The 13,817-nt window shown below is 41.7% G+C and overlaps 2 long non-coding RNA genes across 3 annotated transcripts in view; one reads left to right on the top strand and one right to left on the bottom strand.

Annotated features, from left to right (window-relative positions):
* Nucleotides 1-13,817, top strand: part of LOC122552763 (uncharacterized) — a 301,823-nt gene that overhangs the window by 264,141 nt on the left and 23,865 nt on the right. The gene's annotated exons all lie outside the window — the stretch shown is intronic.
* On the bottom strand, nt 10,105-13,805 carry LOC122552764 (uncharacterized). The gene is made up of 4 exons (XR_015758418.1): nt 13,633-13,805; nt 13,020-13,086; nt 11,072-11,129; nt 10,105-10,764 (listed from the first exon to the last, which is right to left on the bottom strand). It is a non-coding gene; the product is annotated as an uncharacterized LOC122552764 (long non-coding RNA).

Below are 13,817 nucleotides of genomic sequence, written 5' to 3' on the forward strand. Positions count from 1 at the left end.
GCAGTGTGGGATGGATGGCGGTGAGAGTGGGCGTAGGGAGCCATTGGGTGAATGGCGGTGAGAGTGGGAGTAGGCAGCCTGGGATGGATGGTGATGAGAGTTGTATTATGGTAGTGTGGGTGGATGGTGGTGAGAGTGGGTTTATGGCAGTATTGGTGGATGGCGGTGAGTGTGGGAGTAGGCAGTGTGGGTGGATCGCGGTGAGAGTGGGGGTAGGCAGCCTGGGGTGAATGGCGGTGAGAGTGGGAATGGGCAGCATGAGGTGGATGGCGGTGAGAGTGGGAGTAGGCAGTGTGGGATGGACGGCGGTGAGAGTGGAAGTCGGGAGCCCGGAGTGGATGGTGTTGAGAGTGGGAGTAGGCAGTGCAGGGTGGATGGGGCTGAGAGTGGGAGTAGGCAGTGTGGGTAAATGGTGCTGAGAGTGGGAGTAGGCAGTGTGGGGTGGATGGTGGTGAGGCTGGGTGTAGTAATCCTGGGATGGATGGTTGTGAGAGTGTGAGTAGGCAGCCCGGGGTGGATGGTGGTGAGTGTGGGACTAGGCAGTGTGGGATAGATGGGTGGGGGAGAATGGGAGTAGGCAGCCCGGGGTGGATGGTGGTGAGAGTGGGATTATGGCAGTGTGGGTGGATGGCGGTGAGAGTGGGAGTAGGCAGTGTGGATGGATGGCAGCGAGAGTGGGAGTAGGCAGTGCGGGGTGGATGGCAGTGAGATTGGGAGTAGGCAGTGTGGGGTGGATGGTGGTGAGAGTGGCATTATGGCAGTGTGGGTGGATGGCAGTGAGAGTTGGATTATGGCAGTGTGTATGGATGGTGGTGAGAGTAGGAGTAGGCAGCCCAGGGTGGAAGGCGGTGAGAATGGGAGTAGGCAGTGTAACGTGGATGGTGGTGAGAGTGGCATTATGGCAGTGTGGGTGGATGGCAGTGAGAGTTGGATTATGGCAGTGTGGGTGGATGGTGATGAGAGTAGGAGTAGGCAGCCTGGGTTGAATGGCGGTGAAAGTGGGAGTAGGCAGTGTGGGTGAATGGTGGTGAGAGTGGGAGTAGGCAGCCCGAGGTGAATGGCGGTGAGAGTGGGAGTAGGCAGCATGAGGTGGATGGTGGTGAGAGTGTGAGTAGGCAGCCCGGGGTGGATGGTGGAGAGAGTGGGAGTAGGCAGCCTGGGGTGGGAGTTGGCAGTGTGAGTGGATGACGGTGAGAGTGGGAATAGCAGCCTGGGGTGGATGGTGGTGAGAGTGGGAGTATGGCAGTGTGGGATGGATGGCGGTGAGAGAAGGAATAGACAGCTCAGAAAGGCTGGCGGTGAGAGTGGGAGTAAGCAGCCCGGGTGCATTGTGATGAGAATGGGGGTAGGCAGTGTGGGGTGGATGGTCGTGAGAGTGGGAGTAGGCAGTGTGGGGTGGTTTGTGGTGAGAGTGGAAGCAGGCAGCCCGGGGTGAATGGCGGTGAGAGTGGGAGGAGGCAGTGTGGGGTGGATGGTGGTGAGAGTGCGAGTATGCAGCCCCGGGTGGACGGTGGTGAGTGTGGGAGTAGGCAGACTGGGGTGATTGGCGGTGAGAGTGGGAGTTTGCAGACTGGGGTGATTGGCGGTGAGAGTGGGAGTAGGCAGCCGGGTTGGATGGCGGTGAAAGTGGGAGTAGGCAGCCCGGGTTAGATGGCGGTGAAAGTGGGAGTTGGCAGCCCGGGGTGGATGGTGCTAAGGGTGGGAGTAGGCAGCCCAAGGCAGTGGCCGGGGTGAGGTCAAGCCAGGAACAGGTGAGCTCAAACTATTTTCAGGAGTGCACGCCCAGCATCGCCAGTAATTTATGAATTGTTGCATTGAACTTTTCACAATGTGTCTTTGCTCTCCTACTTTTTATTAAGAAGGACTGTAATGTTTAACTTTATAAAGTTGTTTCTTTATTTTTCTGCTTTGTCCCTAAGATTCTGTACCTAGATGCTTTTGTACCTAAGGTGGCACCGTAAGTGACAACTTGTAAACTTTTGACTGTACTTTTGTGAGTACATGTGACATTAAACCTCATTCTAATTATAATTTGTCAAACTTTACCCCACTCACTAAACATCTCTCTTTGCTTTTGCAGACTATTTCAGAGAATGTTATGGGTAGTGGTGGTCTCAACTATTAGCTGGGAGTGATGTAATAAGCCAAATTGCCTCTTTAAGGAATACCTCCTAAACAATGAGCCAATGAAGAAATTAATGGCCAGCAACAGACTTCCCATGTGATCAGGACCATGGGGGCAGTAAGGTCTTTCTCCTCAGCACTGCTGGGTAATCAAAGCCAAAAACCTCTTTCTCTCAGCAGTGCCACTGGGAGATAGTAGCTGCTGTAGGAAATGCACCGATCTGAGAGGCCAAATTGCAGAGTGACCCAGGCCAGAAACAAATAATGGTGGCAGGAGTTTTTCAGTTTGGGGTTCTATGGAAAAAAATTAAGAGGGGATGGCAGAAAGGCCAAGGATTTGGCTATCAGCTGCCAACTTCCTACTCAGGGTTTCTTAATTAGGCACTACATATCTTTGAGTGAGAGATCCCATTGGGAGACCACAAGCAACCCCACGCTACATGTTACCTGCTTGGCAATAGTCTGTACAGCAGCAGAAAGATGGCCTAGGGATCTCAAATTGATGGTGTGTAGTTAAGTGGTCAATGGACCTTCCCACTACATGCTTAATCAGCATGGAAGTGGAAAGGCGACGGAGTCTCCACTTGAAACTATACAACAGCTCAAATGCCCATACCACCTGCACTGCTTTCCTCTCTGTCTTTGTATTGTTAGCAAATCTGGCTTTTGACCCAGTGACATGTGTGTTTTAGTTTGTTTTATGTCATATTTTTGGATCCACTTTTTTTTTATAAAGCCAACATAAGAGAGAGAGTTTCTGGAGTGGTAAAGAGAATTTGCTTGCATTGTGTGCATTTTACAATAAGGCAGAAGTTAACATCAAAAGCATTTCCTTTGAAAAAGAAGGAATTGATTATTTCTACTTAGCTCAGAACTGCCATAGTTTGGAAAGGTTTTGGTTGCTGTTCACATAAATCCTAGTCAGAAGTCGATGGAGGAACATAGTTCATCCTGAAGAAAGGAGACATTTTAAAACAGTTAGGAAATAGGTTACTTCATCGTAAGAGTTTAGTTTGAAAATTCCAAGTGTTTAGTTAGGAGCCTGAGCAATTATTTGAAGTTGAGAAAATCCAAGCTTATTTGTGTGAATAATCAAGGAAGAGCCTACCAAATTATCAAGACTGGAAAATTAAAGAAACAGGAAAAATTCAAACCTATAGGGTTGTGAATCTGTGGAATTACTTGCCCAGTGAAGTGGTTAAGACCATCTTGTTGAATGGTTTTAAAGTAACGATAGTATATTTTTGAACAATAAAGGAATTAAGGGTTACTCTGAGCGGGCAGGTAAGTGGAGCTGAGGCCTCAAAAAGATCAGCCATGTTCTTATTGAATGGCAGAGCAGGCTCAAGGAATCAGATGGCCAGGGATCAGATGGCCTACTCCTGCTCTTATGTTCTTATACATGTGATAGAGAAGAGAATTCTATCTCTGATATTTAAATACTGTAAAGTGATGATGTTCGGATGCATGGAATTGTGTTATATGTTGGTTTATATAAACTTGGTTTATTCTTTTTATTTTAGTTTCTTTACTCAATAAACTCATGTTTTATTATTAAAATCAAATCTGCAGCATCACATGCTTGTGTTTTAGTAAGAAACTACCTCTTTGTTTTTCAAAACATCGAGTATGATATATTAAGCCAGATTTCAGTCTGACTTGCCCATTAGCTGGTATCATTACACAATGACATGCTTTTGAAACATATTTACTGCTTTAATACAGCAACCAATTTTCATACAGCAAACTCCCACAAACAGAAATATAATAATGATCCAGACAATTTGTTCTGTGGTCACTTTGGGTGAGGGATAAAGAAATCACACCAAAGATATCACTCTCACTGTTTTTTTGAAATGGTGCCATGGATCTTTTCCAAAGTAGACAGGCAGGAGGCTGGAAGAACACAGCAAGGCAGGCAGCATCAGGAGGTGTAGAGGTCAATGCTTTGGGTGTAGCCCTTCTTCAGGACTGGGGGTGGGTGTGATGGGGAGCTGCAGATAAAGGGAGAGGCGCGGGCAGGGTGGTGAAGTGGGGAGAGGTGAAGATTTCCAAGCATTTAAGCAGGATGTTGGTGGGGGGGGGGGGGGGGGGGAGCTGGAAGCAGGAGGTGGGGGTAGTGCGGTCTTGGTAACTGTATCATCTGAAAAACAAACTCTACTTCCAACAACACAGCACTCTATCAGAGCTGCACTGGATGTGTCGGCCTTGAGTTTGGCCTCATCGTTGTGGAAATTTGTGAAGCAATATTGAAATAATAATACAATTCCACACCTCCTAACATCATCGCTTTTTAGTATTTAAGTACCAGGGATAGAGTTCCCTTCTCTATCACATAGAAAAGAACATAATTCAAGTTGGAAATTTGTGAAGCAATATTGAAAGTACTTAACAGAGCCATGACTAACACAATGGCTGATCCAACTGTGAATATTGTTAGCAGTGAATTTAAATATGTTGATCTAGGCCTTGTCATCCAAGCCAGAAACCAACTGGGCTGAAGACAATAAATAACTCTTTGCTTGGTGAACAGTGAACGTTATGCCACTCATCCAAATGTTCTCCTTTTAAATTAGCTCAGCTGTGCCTGATTATTTTTTTTTAACCGTAGTGTTCCCAACCTGGTTCTCATTTGGAAAGTGTTCCGGCACAGGAAATTACATAATGGCCTTTGATGCGAGCTGAGATGTACCTGATTGGACTCTCCTGCAGTTGTGTTCAAAAAGCTGGTTCTTATTTAGAATGTGTTCTGGGACAGCAAACCACATCGTGACCTTTGACCTGAGCTGAGGTGTACGTGACTGAATTTTCTTTCTGTAATATTTTTAAAGTTGTCTCTGCTTGATCAAGTGTTTTCCGATAGAGAATAAAGATGTACTGTAGGTTATGAAATTGTTATTTTCATTTCTTGAATGCAGACTTTGTTCCACAGAAGGGCAATACAATTCAATTAATTGGGATTTTGGAATTTGCAAGTGGTAATATATTCATAAAATGTCCCTGAGCAGATATATTTACTTACGTAATGCATTATATTTCACTTTCATGTAATCTTGCTACCCATTTAAAATAAAAGTACTTGTTAGTAGTAGAGTCTTAGCCTGCTATTGCTGCCAGTGTTTTTGAAGTACCAAAATAATTATGTATAAGTCGCTTGTACTCACTACTTAAGAAAAATATTTGAATTTTTCTTTTAATTGCCAGTGCTTCATTGAAAAGTATGCACATAAATCCATGCTGTATATATATATAAAAAAATCTAACATAGATATGTCCATATATGTTACATAAAGCACTTGTATTAGGAGATTTGAAAATTCAGTCATTAGCAAAATTATTCCCAGAAAATGCCATGACCCACAGCTCCTGGGAAATGATGGGAAGGAAAATACTGAAATAATTTAAGAAACAGCTGGGTGCCTTGATGGGAGACTAGTTTCTTTGTGTATCAATGCTAGAGTAGGACAAATGACCTTCCTTATCCATATGTATTTTGTGATCTGAAGGTCAACTTATGTCTGATTTTAATGCAGCAGCATTCATATGTAGTTTCTTTCAACAGAAACATCATAAAGATGAAATTGCACCAAAGGAGCTATGAGGCTCAATGTTAATATTCTTGATAATGAAGAGCCTTAAACAAGGAGTGGGAGATTGAAAGACAGAAGAGTTAGAAGGAACTGGTACTCTTGAAGTCACTGATGCATAACAGGGTGACATTGTGCTTTGTGGAATTCCAAAGGATTTTTAAGCTTCACACTTTCTTGATTTTTCCTTGCCCTATTCAATCTAAATTCTCACAGCTTATTATAGTGACAATTTTGCTACAGCTTTGGATGGAAGATCCACTGGATGAAGGGGAGCAGCACTTGCCTCAATAATGGGGTATGCAATAAGTGAGCCTGTCAGAGAATAGCAGGTGAGGGTGTTAGCTCATAAAGAAGTTTAAATCAGCTCACAGAACTTTTGGTGAAATGTCACGTGCCCTGGCATGGAGAACTGCATTAGGGAGGTCCCACTTCACTGTAAAGCCTCTGCAGCCTCCTGCCACAGAATAGACCTGCAGTCTTTTGACCCAGGTAACCATGCTGAACAATTTGCTGTTAAAGTTTTACTTAATCATCCAATTCAGTAAGTATGAATACCCAGGCCAGTTTGCAATGCACATCTACATCAAACAAGCCACTGTTGCCCAATGGGTAAAGGAGTCTAATATATGACAGCTCATGTGGATGCCAACATGTAAATTGAGAAAACTCTGAGAGGATTGGGTTCCCCTTATATCTAGGGCATCCTAGACAGTATCATGTCGTCATGAAAGTATTAGTTGGTCAGAAAGATAATTACTCAGAATTTCCCATTGGGAAAAATAATTTAAGTCCACAGGTAGCTGTCATATCACCTTCAATCTGCCAAACTGATCCAACCTGTGACAATTCCTTCCTTCTTGAAACATAAGAAAAACCTAAGAACCTGTAAAGGTCCGGGAGCTCACTACAATATTTCCCATCCAGTATATCATAAACAGAATAGCGAGAGAGGATGGCAGTTGGAGGGGCCAGGACAAGACGGAGAGTCAGGTGAGGGAAGAAGAAAAGGATACAAAATGTCTTCTAGACAGACAGGCCAGGGATCAGTTGATAGAACAGAACTTCTAGTGACCTGAGTATTCCTGTTAACTGCGAAGAGACATCAAGTCCTTCCTTGTGAATAATGTTTGTTACTCTTAGAACAGTGATGGTCAAGAGGGGACCTAATACAGATGTATAAGATCATGCGGAGCATATACAGAGTGCCAGGAATGCACTTCTTCCATTAGTAGAGAGATGAATAACCAGGAAGCAGAGATTTAAGCTAAGAGGTAGAAGGAGAAGAAGATAGGAAAATTTATCATGGAGCCTGATGGGAGTCTGGACCTCATTGCCTGAAAGGATGATTGAGTCAAAAACGCTTTAATATCAATATTTAGATATCACTTGCATTGCCATTGCCTCCGGAGGTATTGGTAAAAAGGTAGAAAATGAGATTAATATAACCATATCATCATAGACATGATGGGCCAAATGGTCTCCTTCTGTTCCATAAACATCTGTGAGTAATTTCTGGAGCTTGCCACATGTTCCAAGATAGAAGAAGGAGAGGTGATGCAACATGAGATGATACCACACACATTGGAGATTAACTCATTCCCAATTTCAATCATGTTTCTGAATGTCATCAACTCCAAATAGCTTGCACAACTGTCTGGGTGACACCCTCTCCTGTCCAACAGTGTCTGTTGCAGCACCATCTGCTCATCCCTATAATAAATGCCAATGTTGATGGTGCTTCTTGGAAGAGATGCTGATGCCTTATCTGGGGAATTGTTCGCTTCCACGTTGTCTTGCACTGAAAGATTTTGCTGCTGGAGATAAACCTTGAGGAGAGAGTAAAGGGACAAGAGTTAGCCTGTAAATCAGGGGCACAGTAACAAGGGCTTATGCCTGAAACGTCGATTCTCCTGTTCCTTGGATGCTGCCAGACCTGCTGCGCTTTTCCAGCAACACATTTTCAGCTCTGATCTCCAGCATCTGCATCCTCACTTTCTCCTCCGCACAGTAACAGACGTCTGGTTTCATGCTATCAAGCTATTTGAATGTCTGTTCTTCTGAAGTAAGTGAAAGGATTTGAGTAACAGTCAAAGACCCTGTCCAGAGAAGACCATAGCGTCAGATTTCTAGTGCTGATAGCCCATGAAGAGTTTGTTGCCATAGCTTGGACAGGAGTGCAATGCTTTGTGTGAATTTTGTGTTGAATGCCATGTTCACTTGCAGAAAGAGAGGGCAAGATTGACTGGCTACTGAACTAAACTAGAATAGAATGCCCTTTATTGTCATATGTATTCCATTGTAGACGTACAGTGAAAAAACTTTTACAATGTCTGCCTCTTATGGCGCTATCTAAGGTACAAGTACAAATCTTGGAGAAATAAAAAGCAGCTGCATTACTTTAAAGGGTTTAAAAAATAAGTTAGAAACATTATGGTTTAAGTTAATTATTGGTAGGAAACAGATAGTAGGGATACAAACAAAGTTCTCAGTTTACAGTATTTGACAAAGACCACCTAATTTAATCTGAAATGCAAGAGGAAGTGATGCCCTAGTTGCATACAGCATTGCACATTCCTCAACTAATGCACTACACTTAGTTTTACACATAGCATCTTAAGAATGATGTACACTGAATTGGTCTTTGAAAGGGCACAAAGAATTGCCAAGCGAGTGCAATCATACTAGAAGCCAAAATTGGAGAACACATAGCATCAACTTAGTTTTGATTCCCCAGAGTTTACCAGATTGAGGGGTGATCTAATTTAATTAAGGTTTTTTTGAAAAAAGGGTTCAGTATTGTAGATACAAAGAAGCTTTTCTTTTCTGATGAGGGAATCTAGAACAAGAAGGCCTAATCTGAATATTAGAGAGAAATTATTTCTGTGTGTAAGCAAACACAGTTCTTCGCACATAGGGCAGTGGGAATCTCAAATTTTCTTCCCCAAAAAACTGCAAAAGCTGGATCTAATGATCAGTTTAAGACCGTGGTGGATGGATTTATGTTAGCAAAGTGTATTTGGGGATATGGAATCAGTGTAAGTGTGTTGGGATACAGATCAGCCCATGATTTAACTGAAAAGCAGAAAAGGCCAAAGGGGGATGAACATCCTATTCTCTTCAAGCATTCATCCGTCACTGAACAAGATTATCTTACAGCAGTTTATTACAGAGCAGCTTGGTGATAGTCACCATCATTTCCCTTTAAGAGATGCATTTCCACTTTAAACCTGGAGCCCTATCTGAAAGTGCACTCTGAAAATAGGCAGGCATCCAGCTCCCCAGACGATTGGATGGTAAACCATGCCAGACGAATTTAAATGATTTCTGGGAGTGAAAGTAGCCCACGCCTGAAATTTTAGTCAGCTGGAGTGTTTCTGGCCCTTGCTTGCACCAAATCTACTTTTGATTAAGGTGACAACGTCGGATAAGATTCAGTATTTTTGCTTTGAAACTTGGACCAGATTTTCAATTTGAGCTAAAGCAAGCCTTAAGATTGGAAGCAAAACTCTACCTTGTTTGACTCTATACAAAAAGCAAAAGAAAAATCAACAACACCCCCTTCATCCTTTTGCTTTCATCCTGCCTCTCTTCCCTCTCCTGGTCAAGTTAATGACACACTTGCAGACTGATTATAACATGAGCGGTAAAAGTTGAGATTTTCTGACAGCGTGCTGTGTTAACAAAATCAATTTCCACCACTGGAGCTTTGCCTGTCCGTTCCAGCACAAAGGATAAAGGGAATTGTTCTGAAGTGAAGCTGATATTAAAATTTGCATTGGTTAGCAGGAGTACACCGTGTGTGAGTAGATCCTTCAGGAACAGGGGTGGTGGCTAACAGGGCGTTTTGGGGAGGTGTTGCTTTTGGCAGCACTGATGTGAACCTGCAGTTTTACTCAGAGTCAAAATTAGCTACAGTTGCACAAGTTCAAACTGCTTCACAGAGAGAAGAACAAACTCCATTCACAAAGCACTAATTAAAAAACTTTCACTGCTGCCTCATCATTGCAACAAAGGTTATGGTGGTTTCTTCAGAAATTTCCCTATTCATTGGTCTCCTCTACACACAGACAAAAAAAGCGTGAAATTCCCATGCTCCTATTTTCAAGTGACTCTACAAGTGCTTTTTTTCAGAACGAAAGTAGCAATTTCCATGACCGACTCAGTAATGGCAAGTTTCAAAAATGAATTACAGTGAGATTATTGGCCATGACAGGTGAATAACATCCACCCCTTCATCCATGCCTTCCCAACTTCTCTGCTTAACACTTTGTTTCAGTCTTCGAAATGGTTTCTCAAAAGAAGTGAATGGATCTCAAAACATTTTATCTTTCCTTGTGATGCAAATGCTAAACTGGGACAAAGTTAAAAATCACACAACACCAGGTTAGAGCCCAACAGGTTTATTTGGAAGCACTTGCTTTTGGAGAGTTGCTCCTTCATCAGGTAGTTGTGGAGCAAGACCAGAAGACATAGGATTTACAGCAAAAGATCAGTGTCATGCAACTGAGATGATACTCCACATCATACAGTGGGACAGACAGGGATGCATTTTAGGACAAATAAGTCTGAATTTCACAACACATCAGATCTGTGTGTGCTGTAGAGAGGGTAAGGGGGGAGTAGGACACAGTGATTGTGAGTGCAGCCTTTACATCAGTAGGTGCATCTGAAAAGGGCAGACTCACCACAAATACGAGTTAAATTCTCTAAACATTAAGCAGCCTTGACAAGCATTGGGAAAACTCATCAGAGAGGCTTGTGAAACATCAATCAGGCTCATCGTGCATCAGGCAGACCTACTTAGCATCAAGAGACTAACCAAACATGAGGGTAACTCAACATGCACAACTGAGTTGAAAAGACCTTAATAAATATCTGGTTTGGAAGAGGATTAAACACTAGGGGATTACATCCAGCCAAAAAAATACGCATGCAGTAAACAACTTGATATGTCCTTCGTTGTTAATGGAAACGTTATGTTCAGAAAGACAAAGGAGAAACTTTTTTCATAACAATGTTGATGTGTCTGAATGCACTGTTGAAGGTAGCACTGCAAGCAGAAATTGACATGTCAGTTCTTAAGAATAGGCCAGAGAATTGGGTAAGTGAAAAGAAAACACAAAGAAGTATCATCTATTTATTTATAAAAGTAACATCAACAACAATTATTTCAAAATCTGTTGCAATAGTCAACAGAAATATTTTGACTTAAAGGATAATTTGCAGTAGAACTCTTCTGTGACACAGTTACATTTGGAAAAACTGTTTTAAAAAGGATAATTTTTATTCAATCTGCTACTCTAATCAGTTAATCTGCTAAAGAACTGTGCCACACAGTGGTGGATGTTGGTTCTTACCCTGTAATCTCCACTGATGAGTTTAGTCTTCATCAGATAGTCAATGAAAGGAACCAAGCTGAGACCATAAATGGGAAAGGAAGATCAATTAGGGAATCACCATTTTGCATTATGCAATATCATAGGAAGAGAAAGTGCATGTAACAGCAAAACCCAAATGGAATACGGATGTGGAAACATTTTTTTTAAACTGGTATGACTCTGCTGGATTTGCACAGTTTTACTTAGATCCACTTTCATTAGAATAACCAACTAGGTACAGCATGGATGCTGCATTCCGAACAAAGACACAAAGGATTTTTTTTGGATATTCATTGGCTGCACCTTCCATCACATGAAAGTTCCCACCATATACCATGCCTAAAACCAGGCACAAAATTAGGATCAGATGTTTGCTTTGAAAATATTGATAACTAATGCCTTTGTTTTATGACTAAACAAATGAAAGTAATCCAGATTATTAAACATCTACCTTAGCTACTTGTTTTGTATTTTAATAATATTGGCACAAATGACTCAAAAGAAATGTGTGGTCTTAAACTAAGATTGGAAGCAACTCCACAAGTGGTATGAAAAGTGAAAAAAACTCCTTTAAAAAATCACTACTTTTTTTTGCCTGTATTAGTTTTGAAGGATGATCAGAATAGCTATTTTTCTGAAACCCCACTGAATTGTCTCAAATGACAGGGATTTTTTTTTCCTTGATTATAATGAGGGTCAAAGGGTATTAACAGTGACATGAAGGTTTGACCTTAGGATTGAGGGTCACTTAGCATTCCTTATATAGTTCCTTTCAGAACTTATGTATGCAGAGATTGGCTTCACACAAATTTTTCTGTTTAAAAATGAACAGAAATCCAACAAAAAAAGTTTTCTTTTAAATTCTATTTTTCACTCAAACATGTTCCTATCCTATTTCAGCCTGAGAACTAGTCTGGAGGGAAACACCATCTGAAAACAAAGCATTATGTTGCTGCTGTAGCGCAATGTTGTGATGTGACTATATTCAAGAGCGACTTTCTGGATGAGGCACAGAATGCAAGGGGGTGGAGAAATGGAGCGGCATTGTAAAGCTTTGTCTCCTTTAAGATTTTATTGTCTTCTCAATCTGTTAGTTCATTGAATACCAACAAAAGCAAGCATACAAAGGAATACAGGAAGGCTTTGAATTGAAGCTGCACTTTTGAAAAAAAAGTGGGAACTTGGAGGAGATTGATTTGCGAAGAGTAAATACCAACAGAGCTCCAAAATTGTGAAAGCTGGGGATCCTATTTTCAAATACAATGATCCATAAAGTATTTTTTAGCCCTTTATATATAAAATACTAAAATAAAAGGCACAGATGGTTCCTGACTAGAGTGGCTTCATGCTAATATACTTCAATGGTACATTTGAAAAAGAATTTTGCCATTATCTTTTTGCCTCTGCTGGTTATAAAATACTTGAGCTTGGCCTAAGATCGCAAGCTCTGTCTTGAGTGCCTCATCAGTAAATCTCTAATCTCATAACAGGAACATCTTTATCACTTTCTACCACTGATTAAAAACGCGCTTTTGCAGGCAGTTTAAGGAGAGTGTTTTGCTTACTCTGTTTTGCACTTCTCTTTATCGAGTACAGTCAAAGATGCAAGAGTGATGGGTAAACTCTGTGCTGAACTGTAAAAATTAAAAGGGGAGCTATATAGGTCTTGAAAGTACTTTTGCAAGAATAAAGTTTTGGCAATTCTCTTTATTTCAAAGAACATGAAGGTAGTGAATAAGTTGAAACTTATTTTTTTCAGTTATATGAAACTGGATCGTCTCTTGTTGCTTGAGTGACACCACTGTGCCTTTGCAACCTCCCCATACAATAAAATGGCTTGCCAACACTGTTTTTGCAAAGACTGACTACTTACAATAGAAAATACAGCAGCAAATATTTAAAGAAAAAAGAGGGTTTAAAGTTGTACCTTTTGTGACTTCATGTCCCAAAGTGCATTACGAGCAAGATGTTTTTTCTTCTCTGTGCAGTCATTGCTGTAATACAAGACATAGCAAGTTTTATTTCTCCCAACAAAAAGAGTTGATTAATGCTGTACCGTTTTGACTCAGCTAGTTAGGGCAATAGCAGTTGAGGTATAGGTTCTTAGAAGATAAGGGGCGGCACGGTGGCACAGTGGTTAGCACTGCTGCCTCACAGCGCCAGAGACCTGGATTCAATTCCCGCCTCAGGCGACTGACTGTGTGGAGTTTGCACATTTCTCCCCGTGTCTGCGTGGGTTTCCTCCGGGTGCTCTGGTTTCCTCCCACAGTCCAAAGATGTGCAGGTCAGGTGAATTGGCCATGCTAAATTGCCCGTAGTGTTAGGTAAGGGGTAAATGTAGAGGTATGGGTGGGTTGCGCTTCGGCGGGGCGGTGTGGACTTGTTGGGCCGAAGGGCCTGTTTCCACACTGTAAGTAATCTAATCTAATCTAATCTAATCTAATCTAATCTAATCTAATCTAAAAAAAAGAACAAAAATAGCTAGAAAAACCCAGAGGGTCAAACAGTATTTGGAGAAACAGATGTTTCAAGTCAATTACCTTTATTCAGTCTTTAATCAGAACTCAAACTTTCTCTCCATAGGTACTGCTTCATCTGACAGGTTTGTCAGCATTTTTGCCCATATTTCAGCTTTTCACTTTCCATAGTCATTTCTTTTAGTTCCAAGAACGTACCATAATTTTCTGTTCCTCGTCTGTATTGAAAGAGCTGAATCTTAGCTGGA

This window comes from Chiloscyllium plagiosum, unplaced genomic scaffold (genome assembly GCF_037043375.1).
Source record: "Chiloscyllium plagiosum isolate Xiang-an unplaced genomic scaffold, Cpla_swu_hap1 HiC_scaffold_10, whole genome shotgun sequence".
NCBI lineage: Eukaryota > Metazoa > Chordata > Chondrichthyes > Orectolobiformes > Hemiscylliidae > Chiloscyllium > Chiloscyllium plagiosum.